This window comes from Puntigrus tetrazona, chromosome 12 (assembly GCF_018831695.1).
Source record: "Puntigrus tetrazona isolate hp1 chromosome 12, ASM1883169v1, whole genome shotgun sequence".
Lineage (NCBI taxonomy): Eukaryota > Metazoa > Chordata > Actinopteri > Cypriniformes > Cyprinidae > Puntigrus > Puntigrus tetrazona.
This window is the reverse complement of record NC_056710.1, coordinates 9,899,651-9,925,652: the sequence shown is the minus strand read 5'-3', so window position 1 is coordinate 9,925,652 and position 26,002 is coordinate 9,899,651. Positions and strand designations below refer to the sequence as shown.

General features: G+C 36.4%; 1 protein-coding gene across 1 annotated transcript in view; it reads left to right on the top strand.

The window, feature by feature from the left end:
• Positions 1–26,002, top strand: part of thrab (thyroid hormone receptor alpha b) — a 628,197-nt gene that overhangs the window by 14,197 nt on the left and 587,998 nt on the right. The window lies entirely within an intron of this gene.

Sequence of the window (26,002 nt, the reverse complement as noted above, 5' to 3'; positions counted from 1 at the left end):
CTATTTTTTTATTGCCTGATCCCTTTACACATGATGTGGTGCTAGTCTTTCATTCACAGGCCTCCAAATATCTGTTCTGTTATTTTTTTCTTCTCGACTTTGTTCTGGTAGAAGGAGCATATGAGCTTTAACTTTTTACTGACCCTTCACTGTCAATAAAGGCAGAAAATCTCTTTTCTATGAGCAAGTAAAGCAGTTTTTTCCATAGGCAGGGTGTTCTGCTTTCACTGGCCATTTCTCACACTTAAGACCACACAGTATCACCTGGAGCCTGGGGAATAGGCTGTATGTGAACCCTCTCCTGTTGCCTCTTAGCATAATGCAGCATTGGCTTTAAGCCGTTCCTCTGGAGGCTGTTGTGTGAATCTGGGCTCAGCTTAGAGGAATGGCTCAGATGGCTTTATTTCCACAGTTGAGCTTGTTTTTTCTTTTTCTTTTTTTGGGGGGGCGGTGGCAATATCTGATATTTTATTTATCCCTTGCTGGACACAGTGAAGAAGGCTTACTTGGGATTAGCATGGGAATTGGATGAACGTCCATACACCAGTGGGCGGGTGAGCAAGATACTATGTTCTGTGTGAGGCTTAAGGCCCTATGACATTTCATTTAATTTTTTCCCAATTCCCCCTTCCCAATCCCAATTTTTCCTTTTTAAATTTTTCCAGATCTCTTTTTTTTTTTTTGTGTTTCTAGAATCTATTTGAATGGTTAAGTAAAATTTAATTCATCAAAATTGTGTCTAATTAAGTGAAATCATGAAACTTATGAAACTAAATTTTTAAGGCCTTATAAAGTAGGTTTTTTTAAAATAGAATTTTACAAATTAATTTCGTAGAATCTATTTTAATAGTGTGCTTGAATATTAATAATTAAATGCATCTCTAATTAATAGGTTTTTTTAGAAAAAAAAAGTATATATTTCTTTTGTAGAAATAATGTATTGTGAATGTACATTTTTCTGGTAATTATATTTTTGTGGTAAATATTTCTTTTAAAAAATTATTTTATTGTTATTAGTACTATCGTTACATTAAATAATATTTATATCAAGGTTTCTTTAAATTAAACCTAACTTTTATTTAGACTGTGATACAGTTTCTATGATATGATGGATGATATTTGTATGATATGATGAGTTTGAGTTTTACTCAAAAGGAATAGTAAAATGCTCATGAACTGATTCTCAGAGCAGTATTAGAGATCACGTTCAGACCTTCATGTACTTATATATTGAGGTGGCAGAGGCTGAAAGTGTCATGCGTGTTAGTATAAATGTAATATATGTCTATTCCATACATTGACAGAAATGCAGAACGTGCAGGATTCATATTTAAATGGTATTTTGTTTTTACCTCAACTGAATAAATAATAAACTGTAAATGTTTTTAGCATTCTGAATTTTTTTTTTTAATTTAAGTCATAAAGTAGGCAGGGCACATTAAAACTAATCACAAGTTTCACAGACGTGTAAAAATGATACTAAAACCCCAAGTATACTTTGTTTGTGTTACTTAGTTGAACGCATAACCTTTCTAAGTCTACTCCTTTTGGTGTAATGCATGGATGCACTAGATGAGAAACTGTTTTTCCTACGTGGAGTAGCATTTTAAATAAATGAAAGTGTTTGTTTTGAGATGAGACATGATAGTCGTTTCCTCAAATACATTTTTCCAACTTGTAACATACTAAATCAACATTCAGAGACAACATTAAGCACTCCGTGTGTGTGTGTATTTTAAGCCTGTGCTGTCAATCAACATTAGCCCACATACTGAGTAGCGCAAGGACATTAGATCTCTTTGGAAGCATATGGGTAGCAAAATTATTATTTTTTTTACAGTTTTTGCTTGAACATGTTAAACATATCTAATCAATTTGGGTAATACAAACACTTATAAAGCTTTAAAATATGTTTTTAATCTACAAATCAAAACGGACGTAGAAAATGCCAAATGTAAACGTACAACAGAATTTTCATTGTAAAATTAAATGTTGCACATTTATGGGAAAATGTCAGTTTTTAATACAGAATACATGCCATTTTACATATTCCATTAATTTTATTTTTCATAATACTTTTCAAAATGAATTTTGCTGTTCATATGCTTCCATAGATCATAGTGTGTGTGCATGTGTTCAGTGATTTGGAATGTAAAGACTATATATTTTTCGAGTTTATTATAAACCAGCGCAACAAACCATAATCTACCCCACCTAAATTTATGGTCAGGAGCTGCCACTGCCTACATGCTACATGGTCAGAATTGTTCAGTGCTCTCATTTTACCGCTGTATATGTACCTCCCCACTCGTATGAATCATAATTCTGAATAGCAGCAGTTATTATATTTTTGTACATTTAAAATGAATCAAATTGACAGCTTGCCAATCAGAATCAAATTCATACCTAGCCCTAATGTTAGGACTTTCTTTGAGTCATGAATTGTGGCCCATGGTAGGGCAGAAAGCTGAGTTTAACGCCTTGTGACTAAACAAAGGGCTCAAAAATATGAGTGTGTACGCCAAAGTGTAAAACATATAACATAAAGCATGATTTAAAAAAAATATTTTTTTTTGGTTTGACGTGCCACTTTAAAAAATGGCCGACGAATTAGATTTATTTTTGTTCATGCGTCTGGAGCTGCCGAAACGACTTGGTGGCGCTCAAGCACAAAACGGTCGAACACACGGAAGTAAAGAAGACGAAGAAGATGCACAGAAGCAAGATGAATGTAGAGCTGCTCGTCTCGTTGGTTTCTGAAAATAAAGAGCTGGAGCTTCTGCTCGAAATGTCCACGTTTTTTTTTGTGCCGGTTAACAGGGAAGCGTCGTGAATGGTTTCAACAATTCTGTGTGACAAGCGGGTCTTCTGGCACCCTTCATCTTCTGTGTAGCAAGCGAGTGTCAGAAGCATAAAAAGTTTCGCAGCGCCACTTGTGTACCGGGGTATTTCTGTATTTCATTAAACGCCATTGGCTCATTGTCGGTGAAGAATCGTTTGGGTATGAACAGCGAAAAACTCTGATATGAGACTTGAGACTGGAGCAGAATCATAAATTAGTATTAGTTTCGCTTGCTGGTCCTAATTATCAAACTGTATGTGTTTTTTGGGATCTCTCAAACTCCTTTGTTTCCTTCAGAGTCAACTTGAACCCCTTTGGCAAATCAGTTGTTGGATTGTACTGTCGCTGCTGTCTTCAATAAAATTCTCATCCATATAGCTTATGTGGTTTCAACACAGGAGGAACTTCATTATTCATATGCTAAGGTTATTGGATAGGGTGTAGGAGAACTTGTGCCAGACGTCAATTGACTAATGTGTTAGAGCCTTTTGCTTTTTTAATGAAAACTTCACTGTAGCACTTTGCGTGTAAAGAAAACACATAGATGGGGTTCCAATAAAGGTGTCCTGTGTCAGTATGGGGGGATCTAGCACGCATTCAAGTGACCTACATAGTTTAACTTGATACACAGCAGTCCCTTCTCAACTGACAGTAATTGAGAGCTCCCCCCTTCACCTTGCAACATACAGTAGGTAACTAAAACTTAAATGCAAAGATGCCTTTTTGTCCCCCTGCGCTCCCATCATTGTTTCAGACCGTCTGATATAGGACCATTGAGATGCAAATGGCCATGCTTAACGAGCTGCAGATCTTTGCCATCATTTTCTATACACCTTTATTGATTCATTGTACATTGACACCACGTCACAGTATGTGCTCTCAGAGATATACAGTAACACTTGATATTCAGTGACAAGATCAAAAAGTGAAAGTTCACAAGATATCGTTTCGCCCGGTCTTCAGTTTCAGCGTCCGCTTTTTGTCATACGGGTGGTCTAGCTTAATGTTATTCGCCTCTCATCCGTGCATGTGGCGTCTGTCATCCAGCTTCTGTCTTAATCGGTCGCCAGGATGACCTTTTCTTCCTCGCCAGACGAGAACATCAGCAGGTTTAAATGCCATCAGATTTGGGCTCCTGAAATTGTAACCTTTCTTAATGGAAACTGATGAAATCCGCTGAAATGTACAAGGGACAAATCTTTTCACATAAATTTGGCACAGGCTCAGTGGAAGACACAGTGATTTAATAAATGATTCAAATAAAAGCAATTGTATATGAGTTTTTATTAAATCCACGTTTACTGCTGCTTAAAGTACTAATAACTTAATAAAATGTTTCATGTTCAAATGTATTATTGTTGTTTAAAGAGTTTATCACACAGTACCGTAGTGATTTCAGTGTTTTAATATTTCAGTGTTTGACAAGAAATAAAGGATTTCTTTTATTTCATTACAAAACATAATAATGTTTTTAAATTATGTGCATTCATTTCATTACTATCTTTTTGGAGAATATATTTGTACTAGAAAATTCAAGAAAATATATTTCAAATAAAAAAATATTAACTAGTATTTTTAACATGCTAATAGATGTAATGTTTTATGAATTCAATAGATTTAGACATCCTTAACGAAAAACACATACTGAAAATGTGGACAAAACAAAATTGGTGGTAAAATGTGTCTGTGTGTTTTTTTTTTTGTTGTTTTTTTTTTTTTAAGAACAACTATAGATGAAAGATGGAATCTAAGTACATAGATGATGTATTTAGAGATTTTATGTAGCAAACCTGAGCTCGTTTATATTTTACTGGCCCACTGCATGAGCCATTAACTGCAAATGTAATTCAAACACATGTCACACCTCTGGTCACTCTGATCTGAAAGGTTTACAGTGGTGTCAAAATGGTAATAAAACCTCTTAAGCATAGTAAAATTGCCTCTCCAATAATTTTTTGAATGTCTGCCAAGACACACACACACACACATATATACATATATACGTCACCTCTGCCATCATTTAATATGAAAATTTTCAAGCAAAAAAGGTCCATTATCTATTGTCAACAGTGTAGGGATGTATGAACATACAGCTCACAAAGAACTCATTTTCAAACCAAGTAGCTTTCTGCTGGCCTTCGGGGCAAATGTAATATCTGCACGGGGGAAATATTTAGCCGAAATGCATGGCTGCATAGATTCCTTAAAATGACTGGATTTCACAGAACACTAAATGTGACTGCACCTTAAAATCGGTGCAGATGTTATTTGAACATGGCACTTTCATGACAGAGTTCTGTATTTACTTCAGCTCCTTTGGCTAGGCATGGCTTTAGGTGTAACCTCACTTAGCCACAGGATTATGTTCGTAAGCCTTTTAGAGGTATAAGCTGGTCACATGAAGCCTGTAATTGGTCAACTTTGACCCAATGACTTGCCTCGATGTCTTGTGAACATAGTTACTGAGTGCTAATCTGCACTGTCTCTTTTTCCTCCCAAGAACAAATTCTCCTATCGGATGTGTACGGTCCATTCTGCCTCTAGACCGGCTTCTGCTTTCAAGATGCATCCTCTTCATTCTAAGGTGTAAATAGGAGAGATTGAATCACTGGAAGACAGGCACTTTCAGGCAAAGGTAAGAGACACAGCGCTCTTCTTATATTCAGGGGTCTTTTGATCTCATGATCCTATCATCTGGAGCTTACATAGAAAATGATAGCATTGCTGGGATTATCTGTTTATACGTGTTGAGATGAAAACAGCTCGATATGTTCTGTTTTGGTTTGTTGTGGGCTTTTTTTTGTTAGGCTTAAATGTCAGATTGATTTGACTTTATATGATTTTTCTTTATATCTGCTTTTCGAATTGCGGTGTTCAACCAGAAGAGTAGGGGAAGAAGCGGGGAAGAACAAGCCGCTATCTTGCTTGATCATAACTAGGCTAACTCAAAGCTACATTATCTTAAATAGCTAGTAATGATATAAACAAGCTGAAGAGTGTTTGGTGATTGAATGAAATATTATGCAACGCATTAAAATATTGCTACACAAAGCCCTGAAGGAACAAATCACACATATCAAGTTACTCCATAACCTTTGAGTCTATCAATGCTCTTTTTAATCTTATAGGAGATTTGAGACTAATCATTCAACAAAATTTAATTATATTAATTACATTTTAATAATAGCTGGCATTCAATATAATAAATAAATAAAAATAAATATTTAGCATGTACAGTACAGCTATAATATCAGCATGCATACTTTTGAACACAAATATCCTTCATGTAGCTACAAGTCACCTTTTCCGCTGTCAGTGTTTCTTAAAAGTATCCAAATGTCCATGTCAGTTCAGTTTCCGTGATAGGAAGGGGTTTTATAGTGCATCAAATCACATTTGAGTTTTTGTACTGCTACAGGTGAGGATTCACTTTCTTTTTATACAGTTCGGTGTCTGTTCAACATCAGACAGAAGCCCTGCAGCTGTCTGCAGAAATATTACAGCTTGAGCTCGCACAAGCTCCCTCTTCTGGCCATCTCTTCAGTTGGGGCTAAAGAAGTCTCTCAGAAAGAAATTTGCACACTTTCCCAAGAGGTTTTTATGAAGGAAAAGGGTAATATATGAGTGTAAACAGAAGAGATGGACAGTTTTTCAAATTTTAGCAATAATTGTCCTTTGGTATAATGATATGATTATGAGAGACTCAAGTCGGAGTTGTAATAGTCTCTTTTTGTAAAAGTTTGGGATCAGAAAGATTTTTAATATTTGTTTTTAAAAACATTTCTTATGCTCATCAATGCTGTATCTAATCAAAAATTAATAAATAATAATTACATTAATAATTAAAAAAATGTTATTGCATTTTAACATAACAGTATTGTATTTTAATAAAATGTAATTCCTGTGATGAAAATCTGAATTGTTCAGCATTATTACTTCAGTCTAATATTTTTTGGGATCCATAATACTTTTTTTTAAGGTTCTAATAAACAATAAAGTTAAAGTTAAAAAGAACAGTGTTTATTAGATTGGAGTCAGTCATTTATTTTATTTCCTTTTAAAATAAAAAGAATGTAATACTTTTATTCAGCAAGGCAATTAATAAAAAGTGATGGTAAAGACTTTCAATACATTTATTTTGAATGAATGCCGTTCTTTTCTTTGATCAAAGAATTACAGAAAAAGTATCACATGTGGTTACAACAGCTTGATTAAAATAAGAAACATCTGAGCAAATATATGAATAATACGTTTCAATATTCTTGATGAATGGAAAGAGCAGATTTTATTACATATGTTAACATTAACATAAGGTCATACTGTTACTTTTGTAATGAATCTAAATAATTTCTTTAAAAAATAACTTTGAATGGTAGTATGGTAGAATGGCAGAATGATGCCAATAGGCTGAAAATTATTGAGATAAAAGTTTGTCAGCTATGTCGCCCGGCCCTAATCTCAGCATCTGTTTTATTTCTTTACATTTGCCGGTTTTTCAGATCTTTGGGAATCTGAGCAGAAACGTGTGTTCTTTTGAATCGCTGAAGTCAGCAGTGAAGTTGCCAAACGCTACACAATACTTCCATGGATTGTGATCAACTTCTCAGTCCTGGAACAGTGGGCTCTTGGCTGCGCTTCTGTCCGTTGTGAAGCACCTTCATAATTCCACCATTCATTCAGCATCGCTACGATCCTTGACATGATGTGAGAACTTAATTTAACATAATGGGCATTTAAGTACTCACTTTGAAATTGTTTTATTTCATCGTGAAGGCCAAGAGTAGAACTTTCTGACATTTAAAACGTCCTCTATTAAATGCTGAAAGCCTCACATGAGCATAGCATTTTGTGCCACTGTCATTTCATTTTTTTTCTCAGATTTTAATGAGAGCTCCTTCTGAAGAACCCATTTGCTGATTAGAGGGCTCATTAGTAGCTGTGCGAGAGGAGGCCCAGAGCAGGAACATGAGCATTGTGGGACAAAAGGGAGGTGGGCTAGGACCGGAAGACATCATTCAGTTTGATTAGGAAATGATAGTCACATTCAAATTAAATTGATGTCACTGTATAATGGCAGCAGATGGAAATATTAGATCGTTCCTGTAGCTGTGAGAATCTGAGAGCTGGATTGTGTTTAATTATAATATATTTGTAGGCTAAGGTGATTCAGTGATTTATCCTGGCAATATTTCCCTGTTGTGGGCTTCTTAAAAATACATTAAGCAACTGTTGAGAAGCCGCTATAATGCAATAGTAATTCCTTTTGGAGAGCGGACTAAAAAATATTGTCCCTTCTCTCAGTTTATTTTTCATTGTGGTAGCATAGGAATTAGCACAGTTTGGGTTCCTGAGAGAGGAAGTGAGATACTGAAGGTGTGATGAATGTCTTTTGTGTTTGGCTTTGGGTTCTGTAGTTTTCATATCCGTATTTTAGACGTTTTGTGTTTGAAAGGTAGCTGAAGCGGTCTTGCAGATTAACCATAGCGAATGTAAAAAAAATATATTTGATGTTTTGATTTACTTCACTGCAGTTTTGACGGCGTGGTATTGTAGGCTTTAGCATAAAGAAATCCTTGACTCTGTTTGCTAGAGGGAGTCAGTGAGTAGTTAGTCTCGCGTAGCCAGACCTTCAGACTGATGGCTGAAGGTCTGGAATACATGGTAGCGTTCATTGGCCATGGCCCGACCATGAGACATGTCAAACAGCCAGTTACAGTTCATTTCATTCAGCGTCACGCGGAAATGGCGCCACGATTAGACACCGGCGTGAGTCTATGCCATGAATTTTATATATTTCACATACTTTTGAAAATCCAGTGTTTAGTTGATTCAGGTGAAACGTTAAAGACCGCGACAGACACGTCTGCCAGAAATCATGTAGAATTTAACCAATCCGATGAAGACTTTGAAACTCCTGAAGTGTTTCCAGATAAGCGTGCGATATGCATCAGACTTTCAGCCAATGCTCTGTGACGTCTGAGGCTGAGACTAGTGAGTAATTAATCACAGCAATGCTAGTAACTTTTCAAAGCGGCGTCGTTTTTTCAGAACCAAGCTGCTTTTGCTAGTGAATAGCATTGCATAGCAAAACATTTTAAATCGATCATTTTTGGTATTATTTTTGTATTACTGAGATAATAATCAGCGAAACAGACAAAAAAGTCTGTTTAATTTGAATTATTCTGTTTATTGGAATACCTTGATTCACAGACTTATTTGATTCCCCACACTGACTATGCAATTTTTTTCAGATAAAGATATTTTTAAAATATAGTCTATATAAGAATATATTTTGTAGAATTTATTTAGAATTTAGTTTATAATTTATTTAATAGTTGTTACACACACACACACACACACACCATATATTATGTTATTTGATTCAGTTCCAATCTACATTTTAATGTTTTATCCATGTTCATCTCACATCCTATTTATCCAGGGAAAATATTTTTGTAAATAATCAATGCATTTTTTAGAATTTTTTCTTAGCATAGCATATTTTATAATTATATTTTATAATAAATTATTATTTACATTAATATATAAACACATTTATAACAGTGTATAAACACATTTTACAGTATTGCATTTTTGAATAAAAGAATTTAATGAATTGAAAGATCATTCACTAACATTGTGTTTTGTGTATTATCGTACTAGTGAAAATATTTAGCGACCAACACCCTGTTGATGATAGCTACACTTTTTTACTCCTGTGTAAACATTCCTTCTTTGCTGTCTCGCTGTGGAAGTGTTGGATGTGGAGCGGAACAGCTTCCTGGGTGATGATGTTGTCATGGAGAGATCTCCTGTGGAGCCCTCCTGGCATTTTGTCCTTTTCCCCTGGGATGTGTGTGTTTTTATTTCATATCAGAAGGAAGTGGTTCACAGTATAGTGACACCTCCGAAGCATCCTGCACGGAAAGACATCAGCCAATTACTAGTGAGAGAAAGTGACTTGAATCGAATTGACTTGTATATGTATATATATATATATATGTGTGTGTGTGTATATATATATATATATATATATATATCCTTTCCCAGTTGGCCTGTTGGCTCTCTCAGTTGTCTGGATAATGATCTTGGTGACTTTGGTAGTGGGGATTATTTATTTATTTGTCTTTTTTTGGCCCTAATATGCAAGGTTTTCCATGCATTGAAAATATTTTGGAAAGGTATATTGGTTTGATAATTTACAGCCACTGATAGTTTTTTGTGGTGATTAAGATTTGTCAATATTGACAGTATTTAATTATGCATTTACTGTAAATTGCTCCTATTTTTACATTTAGACTGACTTCAAATCATGCAGAATTTAATGCGCTGTTATATACAGTATATAATATCTATTTTTCATTGCTCGTTATAATGTGAGGCATAAATTTACTTTTAGAATTGTAATGTTTTTACTGCTTTATTTTCTATTTAAACATTTAGACATTCAATGGGTTTTCTGCCTTAACATGAAAATGATTTTGATCATTTTCTCTAGAACACACGATCATCCCATATCTCATTTATTCATAGCAGGCAAAAAATATATTTGAAGTTTTAATGACACCGTGCTTAGTTGATCCATGCTAACACCTAAATACGTGATTGGATATTTTTGTCAGTTTACAAAATGCAAAGTGAGTGAGTAAAAAAAAAATCTAAATCAAATCAATATTTGATGTTACTACCTTTTGCCCTCACACCAGCATCAATTCTTTATAGGTACACTTGCACAAAGTCAGGCATTTTGTAAGATATTTGTAGGTGTATGATCAACCAGTTATACCAAACAAGTTCTAATGATCATCAATGTCACACGTAGGTTGATACCCAGTCATGAACTGAAACAGAAACAGCTGTGTAGGAGGCTTAAAACTGGGTGAGGAATGCCAAACTCTGCTACCAAGGTGAGTTTGTGAAAAACAGTTTCATGTCATGGCAAGACTGAGCACAGCAACAAAACACAAGGTTATACGGCATCAACAAGGTTTCTCCCAGACAAAGATTTCAAAGCAGGCTGGGGTTTCAAGATGTGCTGTTCAAGCTCTTTTGAAGAAGCACAAAAGAAACGTCAACATTGAGGATCGTAGATGCAGCGGTCGGCCAAGGAAACTTAGTGCAGCAGATGAAAGACACATCAAGTTTATTTCCCTTCGAAAATGCTGATGTCCAGCAGTGCCATCACCTCAGAACTGGCAGGAACCAGTGGGACCCAGATACACCCATCTACTGTCCAGAGAAGTCTAGCCAGAAGTGGTCTTCATGGAAGAGTTGGAGCCAAAAAGCTATACCTCTGACGTGGGAACAAGGCCAAACGACTCAAGTATGCACGAAAACATAGGAACTGGAGTGCAGAAAAATAGCAGCAGGTGCTCTGGACTGATGAGTCAAAATTTGAAATATGTGACTGTAGCAGAAGGCAGTTTGTTCATCAAAGGGCTGCAGAACGGTACAATAATGAGTGTTTGCAGACAACAGTGAAAAAATGGTGGAGGTTCCTTGAACGCCTTGAGCTGCGCTTCTGCAAATGAAGTTGGAGATTTGGTCAGGATTAATGGTGTTCTTAATGCTGAGAAATGCAGGGAGATACTTATCCATCATGCAGTACCATCAGGGAGGCGTATGATTGGCCCCAAATTTATTCTGCAGCAGAACAAAGACCCCAAACATACAGCCAAAGTCATTTAAGAACTATCTTCAGCTTAAAGAAGAACAAGAAGTACAGGAAGTGATGGAATGGCCCCCCATCTCAACCCTGAGCCCTGATCTCAACATCATCTAGTGTGTCTGGGATTACATGAAGAGAAAAAAAGGTGTGAGAAAGCATACATCCACAGAAGATCTGTGGTTAGTTCTCCAAGATGTTTGGAACAACCTACCAGCCAAGTTCCTTCAAAACTGTGGGCAGGTGTACCTAGAAGAATTGCTGCTGTTTTGAAGGCAAAGGGTGGTAACACCAAATGTTGATTTGATTTTGTTTTTTCTTTTGTTCATTTACTGCATTTTGTTCATTTATGAAAGTATATGCTTACCACTTCCAATTTTGAAAGAATTCTTTGTTTACAGCATTTTTTTCATACCTGCCTAAAACCTTCGCACACTACTGTGTGTGTGTGTGTTTGTGTGTGTGTGTGTGTATTTATGTATGTCTCATTGGACAAGCAATAAGTGTTTCAAACTATAATTTCAGCTTTTTTGGTGGGCTGTCTTTTGTGTATCATTATTGCATATACTGTGTCTCTTCAATTCTGAAGTGTCTAGTTGGTTTGTCCAGAATGCTTTAAAGTGTCTTAGAAAACGAGTTCAGCTGTTTTGACAGAGAAGACCATTGAATGGACAAAGGCAGGATGCAATATTGATTAAAAGGCTCTGATGCTTTTTCTTTCAGAACAGGATGGGCATCCATTAGCTCTCTGGAGCAGGTTAAATGGCCTTGCATGCTCTATGAATTACATTTAACTCCTTACACGGTTCTTCCAGTGTGACTGCATTACCTCCAATGATGGGAATTAGCATGAATGAACAGCTGAATTGAGACAGCATATTGGAATATAAACATAGCTCCATAACCCATTTAAATGAGTTATTTCTCATCTTCCGGTAATTTCGATAATGAGTACAATGTTACATTTTGAAAATCATGACCAATAATGATAAAGACCGCAGCCAAAAGCCACATGTGTATGTTGCACTCTGGACTAATGGAGACGGACAGAACGGAAGCAGTACACAACTGGTGCATTACCCACCAGTGACATGTGGAGGCATATAGGAACTTGTTTCTGTTATAAATTTCCTGATGAAATTGCTTACATTCAATAAGCTGTATCTCTGCATTCATCTCATCGCATTTCTCCCTTGATTTTGATTCAATAGAATCCAATAAAACACAACAGCAGGCAGACCTGCTGACCAAAATTAGATTTAATTGAGACTGTCAGTGTTTTCTATGCTCTCTCACTTTCTGGCTTTTGTGCTAAAAAAAAAAAAAGCATCAAGTTCAGCTTCGGAGCTGCTGTTTATCAAGCACTCATTGAGTTTAATTTCAACTGCCACAAACGATTCTTTTTGGAAAAGCAGTTATCTGTACTAGCTACTAACAAAAAGTATGCCATCATGTGTTACTTATTAAAAATATATTTCATATATTTTATTAGATTTTAAATACATTTGATTAAAGTATGCTTTTTTTATGTTTCTATAACAAAAAGTACCATCACTACTTTTATATAAATATCAATGTCTATTTTTTGAAACATGCAATAATTGCTTCTGGACAGTTGTCCAAAATAGGCTGGATCTTTGTCGTTCTCGTTGAACGGTAATGACAGCGGTGGACTGAGCGTGCGCCGAGGTGTGTGTGTTTGTTGTGCAGTTTGATACGGCAGTGAAATCTACACCGTACTGGAGCTCTGCCAGACATTGATCACTTAACAACCTGTTCTTATTCAACAGATCTTTTTCAGGTGTTTACTCTCTACCAGTCAGCAGTTGGAATATTTCAAGGTTGCCTGACTGATAGCTTGGATTTAAATAGCCTAGGTATACCAGTAAAACTACTTAAAATAACCTGTGTTTATGTGTGCGATATTTATTGCAACCTTCTAACAGTGTGTGTGTGTGTGTGTGTATATATATATGTATGTATATGTGTGTGTGTGTGTGTGTGTGTGTGTGTGTTTAATGATAGCGTGGATTGAGCGTGCTTCAAGATCAACATGATCAGTTCAGGGTCCAGAAATGTAGCAAGGACATCTGTAAAATAATCCATGTAGCATCAGGGATTCTACTGTATTTGCTACAAAGCTACAAGAATAGTTGTATAATGACTTTATTCAACAATTAGCCTCTTCCGCATCTCCCTGGCTCCCTTTGAGAGGATCCACTGAACGTAAACAGCATATTGTTTTTGTTCAGATCAAAACATAACAGCTATTTATTTATTTGGTCACACTTTATATTAGGTGGCCTTAACTACTGTGTACTTGCATCAAAACATAAGTACTGTGTTCTTGTTATGTTCATATTCTAATACAAAACACTAATGCCGCTTTTAAAGGTTGGATACGGTAAGGTTGGGGCAGGTTTGGTGGGTTAAGGTGAAAGGGATGGGTCAACAGTGTAATTCTAAAAGCACGTGTCATTTTTAAAAGTACAGTGTAAAAACATGTATGTACACAAAAGTTGGACCATTTATTTTAGTAGCCACTTAATAGTGTAATACCATTATTTCTATTATACTAGGCAATTTGGTATTGAAATGCAAATTCTTTGTTTTCCTCTGATCTCATGTTGTAGGCATTGCCTAGAGTATTTCCGATACGTAGCTTTACCACATAGTATTAATGTATATACATCTTATACAAAGTGACTTATGCAGTCAAAGAATGACCGCATTTACAATAAATGGGCACTCATTGTTTTATTAGAGACTGCGGTTTTTCTCTCATTTACAGACCAAACATCGGAGCTGTGCATCTAGCCATATAAATGGCCATTAGGCAACAAAGACCAACTCTTCCATGAAATATACGTGTTTAGCTTTATTTAAAGACAGTTTCCATGCATTCACAAAATCGAGAAAGAGATTAACTTTACAATTACTTTTCTTGGCCGCAGCCTAACAGACCCCTGCCAGTCACAACGTATGGTCTGTTTTTCTTAAATGCACTTCACTGACTTTAATCAGGAATATTTTACCGTTCCCCACCATATGTGTGAGTGTCTGTGGGCTGATGTATATTTTGGTGGAGCCACATATAGTGATGTAAAGTCTTCGACCTCATCCATTCATCATGTGCTTATAGTGTTGATTTTGCGATTAGAAAACGATTAACAACTTTCCTCCATTGTTATGAAAGAAACGGTTTAGAAAAAGAGGGCTGAGAGGAAAGAAGAGAGGGCCGATGCGCACATTTATTTATTCTTGTCTGCCCTGCTCCAAATCTTCTTGTTCATTGCTATTCTTTTTTCTGCTTTTAGGCGTTATGCTAAAAAGAAAATGCTACATTTTGCTTCTCAATAGAGCAGCATGCGTCAATAACGTTACTACTGTACAGTAAATGTATAGGGATGTCTTATAAACGTCTTTCCGTCATCCGTTGTTATTTTCAGTTCTGCTTCTTTCGCTTTCATGTTACTATAATGCCACTTCTGTTACGATGGAATGACCAGGAAGCCGCAAGAATTGCTTATTCACTTTCTGATAATGTGAAGTATGCCACTCGCGAAACATGCAAATGCATAACAGGAACCTTAAGGGCTCTGTCACACTTCCTTTCCTGTCACTCCTGTATTTCATCACGACCACATCCCCTTGCCTCTGACACCTGTTGTCTCATCTCATATTCTCTTATCTCTCACTTTTATCCTCTCCCCACTATCTATACTATCCCGTTTCTACTCACTTTACCATCTTTACAAGAATCCCGGGTTCCTATAAATACATTCATTTTTGCTGACTTCGTATTCATTTGCGGTTACACACACCACAAAGCCTCGTCCCACTGGAGTTCTACCAAATATTACTTTTCGAAGTGTTTTTTCTTCATTAATGATTCATGTTTTAATTTATGAATTGGAATTATATGTACACCGTCAGTGGAAGGCAAGCAAGCACTGGATCATTTATTTACAGCGTCGTTGCATTAAACACGAAATAAATTAAGATCAACTTATTGTATCCTTGAAAGTGTGAATGATTTTCAAAAAGCTAAATAAAATTGAAGTAGAAAATTTCACTAGAAAATACTTCAATTCAATAATTCAATTCAGTGTTGCATGCCGTTTTTCTAACCGTTAATGAAATTGATTAGAAATAATATTTTGAAAATTGTTTCTACACCAGTGCACATTTTTTATTTATTATTAAATAATGTATTATTTTACAATTTTTCATATATTTTAGAATTATGCAGGTTTAAACAGTATTTCATTGCCATATAAGACTTACAACAAACAAACTTCAATTTATAAAGAAATGCATTGTTCAGTTCTGAATTTCTACACAGAAATGTATTGACTGAAATTTGACTAAGCTCGCTAATGCATCTTGTTATTTCAGTCGGAAAAACAAATACTTACTGAAGCAGCAAAGTGATAAAATGTGAAAAATCAAATGCAGTCTTACAAAAGCATCACAGAGTAACTGCTGTTTTCGAGTATTTGTCAGTGCATTTACCGAGATACAAGCCCAGAGGGCATGCATGCAAAATGTCATGCAAATTACTGCAGCAGTTCATGAGAAGATTTTTAAATGTTTTATCAAAAAAATGAAATGAGCAGAACATTGAAATACCCTGCATGCAAACCCTGATAATCGCTCACCGTACAATCAAAGTGTTAAAGTGTTTTAAAACAAATATGATCCATTGTATATCCTTCAAGCCTTCTCTCTCTCTCTCTCTCTCTCTCTGTCTCTGTCTCTCTGTCTCTCTGTCTCTCTCTCTCTCTCTCTCTCTCTCTCTCTCTCTCTCTCTCTCTCTCTCTCTCTCTCTCTCTCTCTGTGTATATAAATGTATGTATGTAAATATGTGGTCCGTGTAAAAATCTAAGACATACATTTTAATAAGCTCCTGGTGTTGAAGGGTGGATGTGATCAGACTTGCATGGAGCCTACGGTGCATGTCGCTAATGCAGTTTTGCTCTTTTATTGAAAGTGATGGCAATGGAAGGCCTTGTTCACTCCACCAAGTAGGTTATTTCTTTACCCGTATGTCAGGTTTATGGGCCCAGAACATTTCTGCAATGTTAGGATTGTGGAGCGTTCCCCGCCATGCTGAATATGCAAACTCATGTCAAACTGTCAGCCAAGAGAGCTACTCAGAGCCTGGGAACTATTACATTCTTGTTAGACCAGTATTCAATTTCTCATAAGCTCTTGTAAGAGCCTGATACAGGGCTGCTGAAGCAGATCCATGAGTACGACCTACCCATGCAAAGAGAAAAAGAAGTAAATGGTTTTCTGAGAATGTTCTCAGTAGCGTATTATCCTTGATTCTTTTTAAATGAGATCTCTGAGAGCAACTTCGAGAACCTCTTTATGGATCACTTGTGGTAGGATCCTTTTACAAAGCCGTACAGAACAGTGGAAGGTAAAATAGAGGTGTTCCAGCTGTCATTCAGTTAAGGCTAAAATGAATTTGTACTAGCAACTATGGTGCTGTTACTGGCTTACAATTTACAAATGTAACATTTTAAAATGAATTTGAACCTAAACATGTTTTGTCGAAAAGCCGTTATTGTCTACTTTAATGGCATCGCGATTTCACGTTTTACTGCAGATGCCGACAAGCCTTTGTTGTTTTTGAACAGAAGCCGAGAAGTCCATTTTAGCAAATCGGCATGCTGCATTCTGGTCAGGTGATAAGACTACTTTTACTTTCAAAAGTCGTGCTAGCTGTGAGAAATTTCGTAAAAGCTGACTAAAAGTGATGGAGGACGGATAATTTTCAATGAGCTTGATGAATCTGTGATATCGCCTTCAGGGTTTAAAAGGCAATTAAAATGAACCTCACAAAAGCAGCTTGTTACAAAGGTGAGGGAAAAGTGTATTGTGTGTTTCACATCCATACAGTCAATGATCACATCAACAAAAACCGTTGTCAGGCATCTACATTTGCATTTTTCAAGATTAAAAGAGTGGTTTTTTTATATCTAAAATGTGAAATATGGAGTTATCTGCTTTTGCCAAAAAATGACCTTTTGGAGTTATCTGCTTTTTGCTATAAAACAAACGTAACATGTAGTCCAAGGGGAATTTAATGGTTTCCAGAATCAGCGTTGCTCCACATTAAATCCAGACTCACCTTTTCTCACTCGCTGACACATAACTGTCTAAATATGTGCACATATGCATTCATATTCTGTCTTCTTCCTCCTCTTTTTCTTTTATTTCTTTGCTCTGTCTGGGTTTTTTTTTCTCTCTCTCGTTCACTCTCTTCCCTTAGGAATGTTGGCTTGAGCTCAAAAATCCTAAATCAACCACAGCTTGTCTTTGCTCCCTGGGCCCCACTGCTTTCAGGCCGTCACCCCACATGTGGACTCAGACCCCGTCTGGGATAGTGCGGATCAGCGGCCTCCGCTGACTCTTTAGGCAACCTGTCCTGAGCTCTCCAAAAAGTGCAGTTTAACCTTTCCCCTATATAATATATTTCTGTCTTTTTACAAGCCAAACAAATACATAAGCAACAGAATTAAATAGTATTTCAGAGCAAGTAAAGTACTAGTCTGTGACAATATACAGTTTATAGACAATATATAAAGTCAGTATTTAACTGCAAAAATATTAAGATATTGTGCATCCAACATAAATGTACATATATAATGAAATCTACTTTTCTGTCTGAAATAAATGTTTTTAAACAAGTGTTAAGTAAATAAGGACTACAACAGTTGGTCGATCTGTTAATCTGATAATCTCAGGTTCCTGTGGTAGTCGTAGTCTTTTATTAGCAACTTATGTTCGTGCTATTTTTCTTTCTCATTGTTCTTCCACACGAGTCACACACTCCTCAACTGGGCATAATATAGGAAATCTTATTAAAGGAATATGACAGTGGTTATTTGGCGGTAGCCCAAGGTGCAGGGTTAGCTCTCGCTTCTGGCCTTCATATGTCCTTTCCTCCCACATCCAGACACAAACACACACACTTACCGTCACTCTACCTTCAAGCACAGAAGAGCGGATGGAGAAAAGGCAAACCCAAGTGGAAAAAAATTTGTTATACAGATGTCATGTGTGGAGGGCTGCTTTTCTGATCCAGCTTCTCCTCCTCTTCCTGTGGCCTCCTCTTCTCTTCTAATCCTCTACCTCTCCTCGACCTTTTCCCATCTGATTATCTGCCTCTTTCTCATCTTTTTCTCTTGCTCTCCTTCAGCGCTGGCCTTTGTGTGGCTTTTTCGACTAATGGCACAGACTATTTTGGTTTGAATGTATTGAATCGCTTTGTTTATTCAGTTTTTTTTTTGCGTCTTCATATTAAAAGAGTAAACCGATGTGACGTATCTTCTGGCCATCAAGGCAATGCGCCTTAATCCAAGTAAGGCGACTGTAACCTCTTTACTTTTTCGGTCTGAGAGTGGAGAACTCCATAGTTGTACAGCTTTTCACTAGCTGGTTTAGTTTGAAATGGTCGAGGCTTGCTGAGAATGGTTTAGAAAAACATATAACTCATTAGCTGCGGCGCTAACTAACTAAAGTGTTAGCTTAGCTTGTAATTGTCTTCCATTGTTAGTAAAGATTTCTTCTGCCTTGCTTTTTAAATGATCAAGCACGATGCAAGAAAAGCGGGCAGAAAGGAGGCCCACGCATGTGCTATACCCGCAGGGGAAAATGTATTGTCTGTGCTTTGCACATGGCTTTTATGGCCTCAAGTAAATTCTCCACGTAAGTTTAAGAAGTATTTGATTGAACCTTTGCCCAAGGGCCAGATTGGTTTCGTGTGCACATACTGAGGGTAGAAAAGACTCCTTGAAGACTGGGCATCAGTCAGGCAAGAGAAAGAGATAATAAGCACCAGTGCTACCAATTCGTAAAGTGTTCATAGTATTTTGGTATTTACAATCGGACCAGAGATGCTCAGTTTTATTTAATTTTATTTTAATTCTTTATTTTTTATTTTATTTTATTTTTACTCTCATATGTTTTAGTGCTCTGTGACGTGAACTTCTCATTGCAATTTGGTCAGTACCCCAACGTAAATTTTAGGACTTTGTCTTTATGCATTTTATCGTAAATCACAGTCATTTCAAGACACTGCTGTTTTATTTTTTGACCTGGTTTTCTGCTCTCTCAGCACCACATGAACCATTGCGTCAGTTTCCCACTCTAGCCTAAATGCATTTCAGATGGAATTGCTTTGATGTGATGAATTACTATCACCATAAATTGGTCACTGCTATTTTTACTTACAGGCACATTTTTTTAATGCTTAGTAGGTTGGATGTAGGTCATTCAACGGTCTATTCTAAATATGCCCTGTGCCTCTTCAGACTTTAAATTTAAATGGATTTTGTTCAATTTTAAAGAACGCTTGAGCTCTGTTATCATTAAGTTTCTCTTTAATGTGTCTTTCCATTAAATGGTTCATGTGATGGATGGATAAAATCAGTTTGCTGATGTTACAATACTATGGTTAAATTGATTTCTGAAAATTAACCAAACATCCTATATAATTTGCAAACTATGAAATGGTAAAGGATATATACCACTTGTTTACCTTTTTCAGACTCATGCTGCTCAATTGGTGATCATATCCAGACAGCTAAACTTGTTTCCAACAAGTTGCTACCCACCATTCACAGCCTATCTGAGAGTGCCAAGAAGAAGCATTCAGCAACCAAATAAACAGAGCAGTGGCTGAGCTCATTTGCATTGACCAAATACCAATATATACAGTGGAAAGATTTGGATTGTAGCAACTGCTACAGAATCTCAATAGCTTTTTCGTGAACACTGAAAAGCCAAAAGCGCAGAGAGAAACTAGAGAACTTGAATGGGCTTGGCATTGTGCTTGTACAACAGATTTCAAGGCCAGCAAAACAATGCAGTACTACATAGCTGTATCTAATCAGCTGATAGCAAAGAATTGACAGATTATGGTGCTTGGCAATTCAGAACTTAATAGTGACCACACAGTAGAGAGCCTAAGAGAGGCCTTTAATGAGATGTAATGTATATGTACAGCAATAAGAACCCCATATGGCAGACATCAAGACTGATAGCACTTCAAATAACAAAGGCCTTCTCTGATTATAACAGTATTCCCTGTTTTAGACATGATCTTGATTTTGCAGGACATAAGAGCCTCAAAGTTTATGTACTTAATATCTCGTTTTGATGTGTTGTATCGATCTGTATGATTGGTGTCACATAATGTTAGTATCAGCATAGTCTCATTAAAAAAAAAAACACAGTGCCTTTAGCTACTTTTTCGCTTCCAAAATACACACCATTTCCAGCTTAAATTAGCACTTTTTACCAGTAAAAAAGCACCAACCTTTATGAGTATGTCTATTTTTGCATGGTTCCCTGCCCAATATGTTATTACCACCCATAGCGCATGGTTTTTAAACTTATACATTGATGTTGACATCACATAACCAGCTCCACATGCTTTTTCTGACATAGTAAAGTTGCTCTGTAGCTCACCTGGTACAGCATTTCACTTGTGATAAGTCCTGAAACACTGTTTACAATAAATCAGTAAATAGATCAATTGCTTATAGAAGCAAAATAAAAATATTAAAATATGTTTGTCAGTTCTTGATTAAACTGAATGGATATTTAAACAGAAGCATTTCACATCAGCACCTGGTGGTGTTCTAGAAATACTTGATTGTTTTCAACTTTTAAAGGTTAAGTTTTTGAGTTTTGTTTAGTAGATTTTTAGTAGGTGGTTTAATTTTGAATTGAGAACCATCTATGAGGGTCAGACTTTTGTTCTTCTATCGATTTAGCCCATGTATTATGTTGAACTTCTTTATAAAGATAATGGCCAACTGGCAGTAACTGTTAAATGTGCACACGGCACATTTGGTCCTGGTTTGATAACAGGACTCTTTTATTAAGTTAAAAGCCTTTTACTGTACTCATTCTGTCTTGTTTTACTGCCAGACAATCTGGCTTTTGTTTGTGACATTTAGACATCATTCTATAGGAGGTATCTGTTGCTCAAGATGGCGACTGGTCTGGTTCACTCGAGGACGGGGTCAGGTAATTCTCACTGATGCTATCCTATGTCATTACTAAAAGCCTTTGCCACATTCTGACTTTCGATCTCTTTCTTCACCCTTTCTTTAGCCCCCAGCTTCCAGTCTCCACCTCTACTTTCTCTCTCACACTGTATGCTGGTCCCAAGAGAGCTCAGTTTAAGTTGGTCAGACTGGGCTGCTAGGCCTGTAGGTTGAGGTTAATGAAGAGGTGAAGTGAAAATGTACACTGTACAGAGTCCCTGCTGTGTGATCGTGGCCCTACCTGCTCCTGGTATGAGATTTTTCCCTTCTGTTGGTGTTAATAGGTGAGGTAAGAAAGAGGGTCTTGAATGCAGACACCTACTGCAAAAAAAACTAGTATTAAATGAAAAAGTGAATTAATGAGATGAGCAGTGAAGCAGTTCTGGAAATGTTATTGTAATAAACAGATCAAAAGTACTTGTTTACTTTTAGGTGTATAGATTTCTTTGAATGTATGCATTAATAGAATTTTCATGTTTCTTTTTTATGTCATGTCATTGACCCACAGGCAATGTGTGAAGTCCAACATGGTCAACATTTAGTGCTTGCTCCTGAGTTCAGAGAGCTGTAGCTAGTTATTGGCTCAGGGGACCTGTAAAGCAACACTTTTGGAGTCTTATGGCCCTCATAACTGTGCTCGTATGTTAGCTTTTCTTTGCTCCTCACCCTTTTTTTTTTCCATCACACATCTCACTGAAGTGGCTTTAACCTCTGCATAAAAACAAAGAGTGTTTCTTTGAGTGTGTTCCATACAGACCCTCACTGTTTTTCTCTTGGTACGCTCACTGGTGTCGATTCTGCTCTGGACAAAGGCTCCTCACTGGTGTGTGATGGCACACAGGCCGCCAGTCGGTGTTACTAGGCAGCAACAGCTTGGGTGATGCGGCAGAGCCTGGCATCACGGTGTTTTGTTTACTTGACCATATAGGTACACAGTGTACACATGACTATAGCCGGGTCTGTGCCCTTTTTGTGTGTGTGTGAGTGTGTGTGTCATACATACTTCATCTTTTGTGCTTTTTATTACTTTTTCTATTTATTAGTATTTTTTCTGTTATATTTTAAATTTTTTACATAGTTATTTGTCTGAATAAATTAAATATTGAGTAAACTACTATATGTTTAACTGTACATGTTCATTTTACTCCATTGTCTGAAAGTTCACTTAGAGTTAATCTTTAAAAGCATTCATCATTTAATCAAGAATCATTTAATAACACGGTTGAATGCAATCTTTAATGCAACCACTTTTTACACTTTAAAGTGCTCTCATTTTTTACGCATATTTTATGCTTAATATACTAAAAGTAATTCTTCAGTAATTTTTTAGGGTAAACTTTATATAATCTAAGTGTGCTATTTTTGGACCATGAATATGAACTGAAATGCACTTTTAATATATTATCTACGCTAGTATCTCGGCACTTGTAGAACGCTGAGTGGGTTCAAGTGTACTTCAAGTGGATAATTAAATATATTTTTATATACAGAGATAGTATGTTAAAAGTGCATTTTAGTTCATATTCATGAATATTCTTTAAATGGCACAGTTACAGTTAACACTACAGTTATCACTTTTAGTATATTAAGTATAAACTTAAATGTAGAACACACAAAAATAGAGCACTTTTAAGAACATCAAATAGATAGATGTATTAACATTGCACACAGAGTTTTAATTTTTGTACAAATTTTTGGTATGTCAAAAAAATACAACCTCATGTTATGTCAATCATACACACTGCTCTCCAAAACTTCAAAAACAATTGATCCGATTTGATTTTCTGTCTTTTCGCATCTGTAAGTTATTTGTTAGAAAAGGATGATGAAATTTTGGACTCAAGGACCATTACTTTTAAAATTGGTTGCGCATCTTACCCTGTGAAGGATGCGTCTTATAATAATCGTGCCACCTTAACAGGGACATTAATCATGCTGCAAATCGCCATGTTTGTGCAACTGAACTTTTGTAGAAATACACAGAAAGAAGATACATCTTTGAGAGTCTGACAGCTTTGCAGAACACAGCGCTTCTTCCTATAGGCCTAAGAGAGTACCTGAAGAACCTTCCAGCGCTCTAGTCAGCAAATGTTAATGAGGTGTGGACAGCTATTTTCCATCCTATAATGTTTGGTTTTAGGATCACAGCTGGGAGGGGTGCATTTCCTTTATTTTGTCACCCTCTTTCTCTGTCACTCACGCACTGGGTGTCTTTCACATATCATTCTCACTGTGTGCCGATTTACTGCATGTGACTGAGCTGTCACATGGAGCAACAGAGAGCAGGCGCACAGACATAAGGATAGTGTGATGTACTGTCCTCGCCGCATTGATGTACACACTTTTACAGATAAATTTATGAGGTGGGAGCCTGTCAGTGCAGTCTGGATGTATTGTCAGTGGTGTTAAAAAGCTCCTGGTGGACTGCATTTTTATCCAGTTGGGTGTCACAACTGGCTGTGTGTTATTCTGTGCGCCTTGAAAAGAATATGTTGTGATGGTAATAAATTTGTGCTTTTCTCTCTCTGTCCCTATTCATTATCTCCTCTTTCTGCTCACTTTGGTGTGTTTCTATTTGCACGCAGCATGAAGGGATAGGTGAGAACTTTGGCATGAAAGAATAACTGGTGCCATCTGGTTTAATACTGAGTCTAAAAATGAACCATATTTTTTAAGTCACATTGCAGGACATTGACAAATCATGTTAAAAGAAGAGATGTTGCACGCTACCAGCCACTAAGTGACGCGCTGTCATTCGTTCAGCTCCAAATGAAGTATGCAAGAAACATAAGATTTGTGCTGCATCACTGAACACATCCTAGAACAAGATTTAAATAAAGAAGCAACGCAAATGTCAGACTGAATGGAATAACGCTCATCATTCAGGCATCTGAAGGACAGTCTACAGTGATAGTGTCTTAAAGAAATACTTCACACAAAAATAAAATTTCCGCCATTATTTACTTATAGATTTAAAAACACAATGAAGGAACATCAAGCAATTGTTTTTTAATGCTTATATTCAGCAACAATGCGTTGCATTTATCAGAAGTGACAGTAAAACTTGCCTTACCTTTAAAGTGATTATTAAATGATTTCCATTTCAATGTTATTCAAAAAAAGAAAAAGCATAGTATTAGTATACTAGTAAGTACTGTTTCTACAGCATATTAGAAGATTAGATTTCTGAAGGATCATGTGACAATCAAAAATGTGATTTTGAAATATATTAAAATAGAAAATAATTATTTTCAATTGCAAAATATCTCACAATATAACTTTTACTGTATTTTTTAATCAAATAAATGCTCTTTGCTGAGCATGAGGTTTTTTCAATACCATTTAAAAAAATGGTATTGTGCATTCACATATATTCACATATATTTGTAATATATTAATTCTCTATATTTTTTGTGTAGAGCTTTATTAAAGGGTGATGTTTGAGACCCAGAATGTCCTGGAATATAGGGCTTTTTCTTTAATATTTTTTCAGAATATTTATTTTTCATATTTATTCAGAATGTAGTTGATTTGGCTCATACTTTAGGATCATAATTATTATACTGAATAACTGAATAACTATTAACTATGACTATTCCTCAAAAAAATAAAAATCTTAATATGCTGCTTATTGGTATTTAGTAAAGGTAGTTGTTAAAGCACGTGTGTGGCGAGGGATTACAGGGTCGTAAAAGATGGTCAAGCTTATTACGGCATTAATATTTGCTTTATACGTGCATTTCAATAAACAGTCAATATGCCAGTAATATGGATGGTAATGGTGTAGCTAGTTAGTAGCAGGAGTTTATCTCAAAATAAAGTGTTACTGTTGAGTTATATGGTGGTTCTTTGGTATGATAGTGAGTGAATAATTAACACTTTTCTTTTCTTTTTAATCATCCAGTTGCTGGCTGTCACACTCCAATTCTGGAATGCAAGCAGTGGGATCTGGAATGCCAGTCAGCCTCTAAACAGAGTCCTCATGACTGGAACTCCACACTTCTGCATTCACACAAAGCAAGCATCCTATAGTCTTGTGTGCATATGTGTCTCTGCTCAGTTATGAACAGTCAACAGACACTCCTCGGTCCAAAGGGGAGTCTCTGTTGGATCGTTTAGTGTATGACAGGCTATGGCATGCACTGACATGCATGTAAGAGTGTTCATTTGCCTTCATGGGCCCTAAGGGTTGAATATGTAAACAATAGCCATAGTTTCATTTAGCACTATGGTTTCTCTTCCCTACTGCTAAACCTCATACTGAATTGAACCAGTATAGCTATGCTAAATAATGGTTAAATATTTCTGTGCTGAGGTGGAATTACTCCAGTAAAATCTTGTGTTCACAATCTGAACTATTAAGGTACTATTGTAATTGTAGATAACAGTGTGGACGGCTGCTATCTCTGGCCCTTTCCGCAGGCC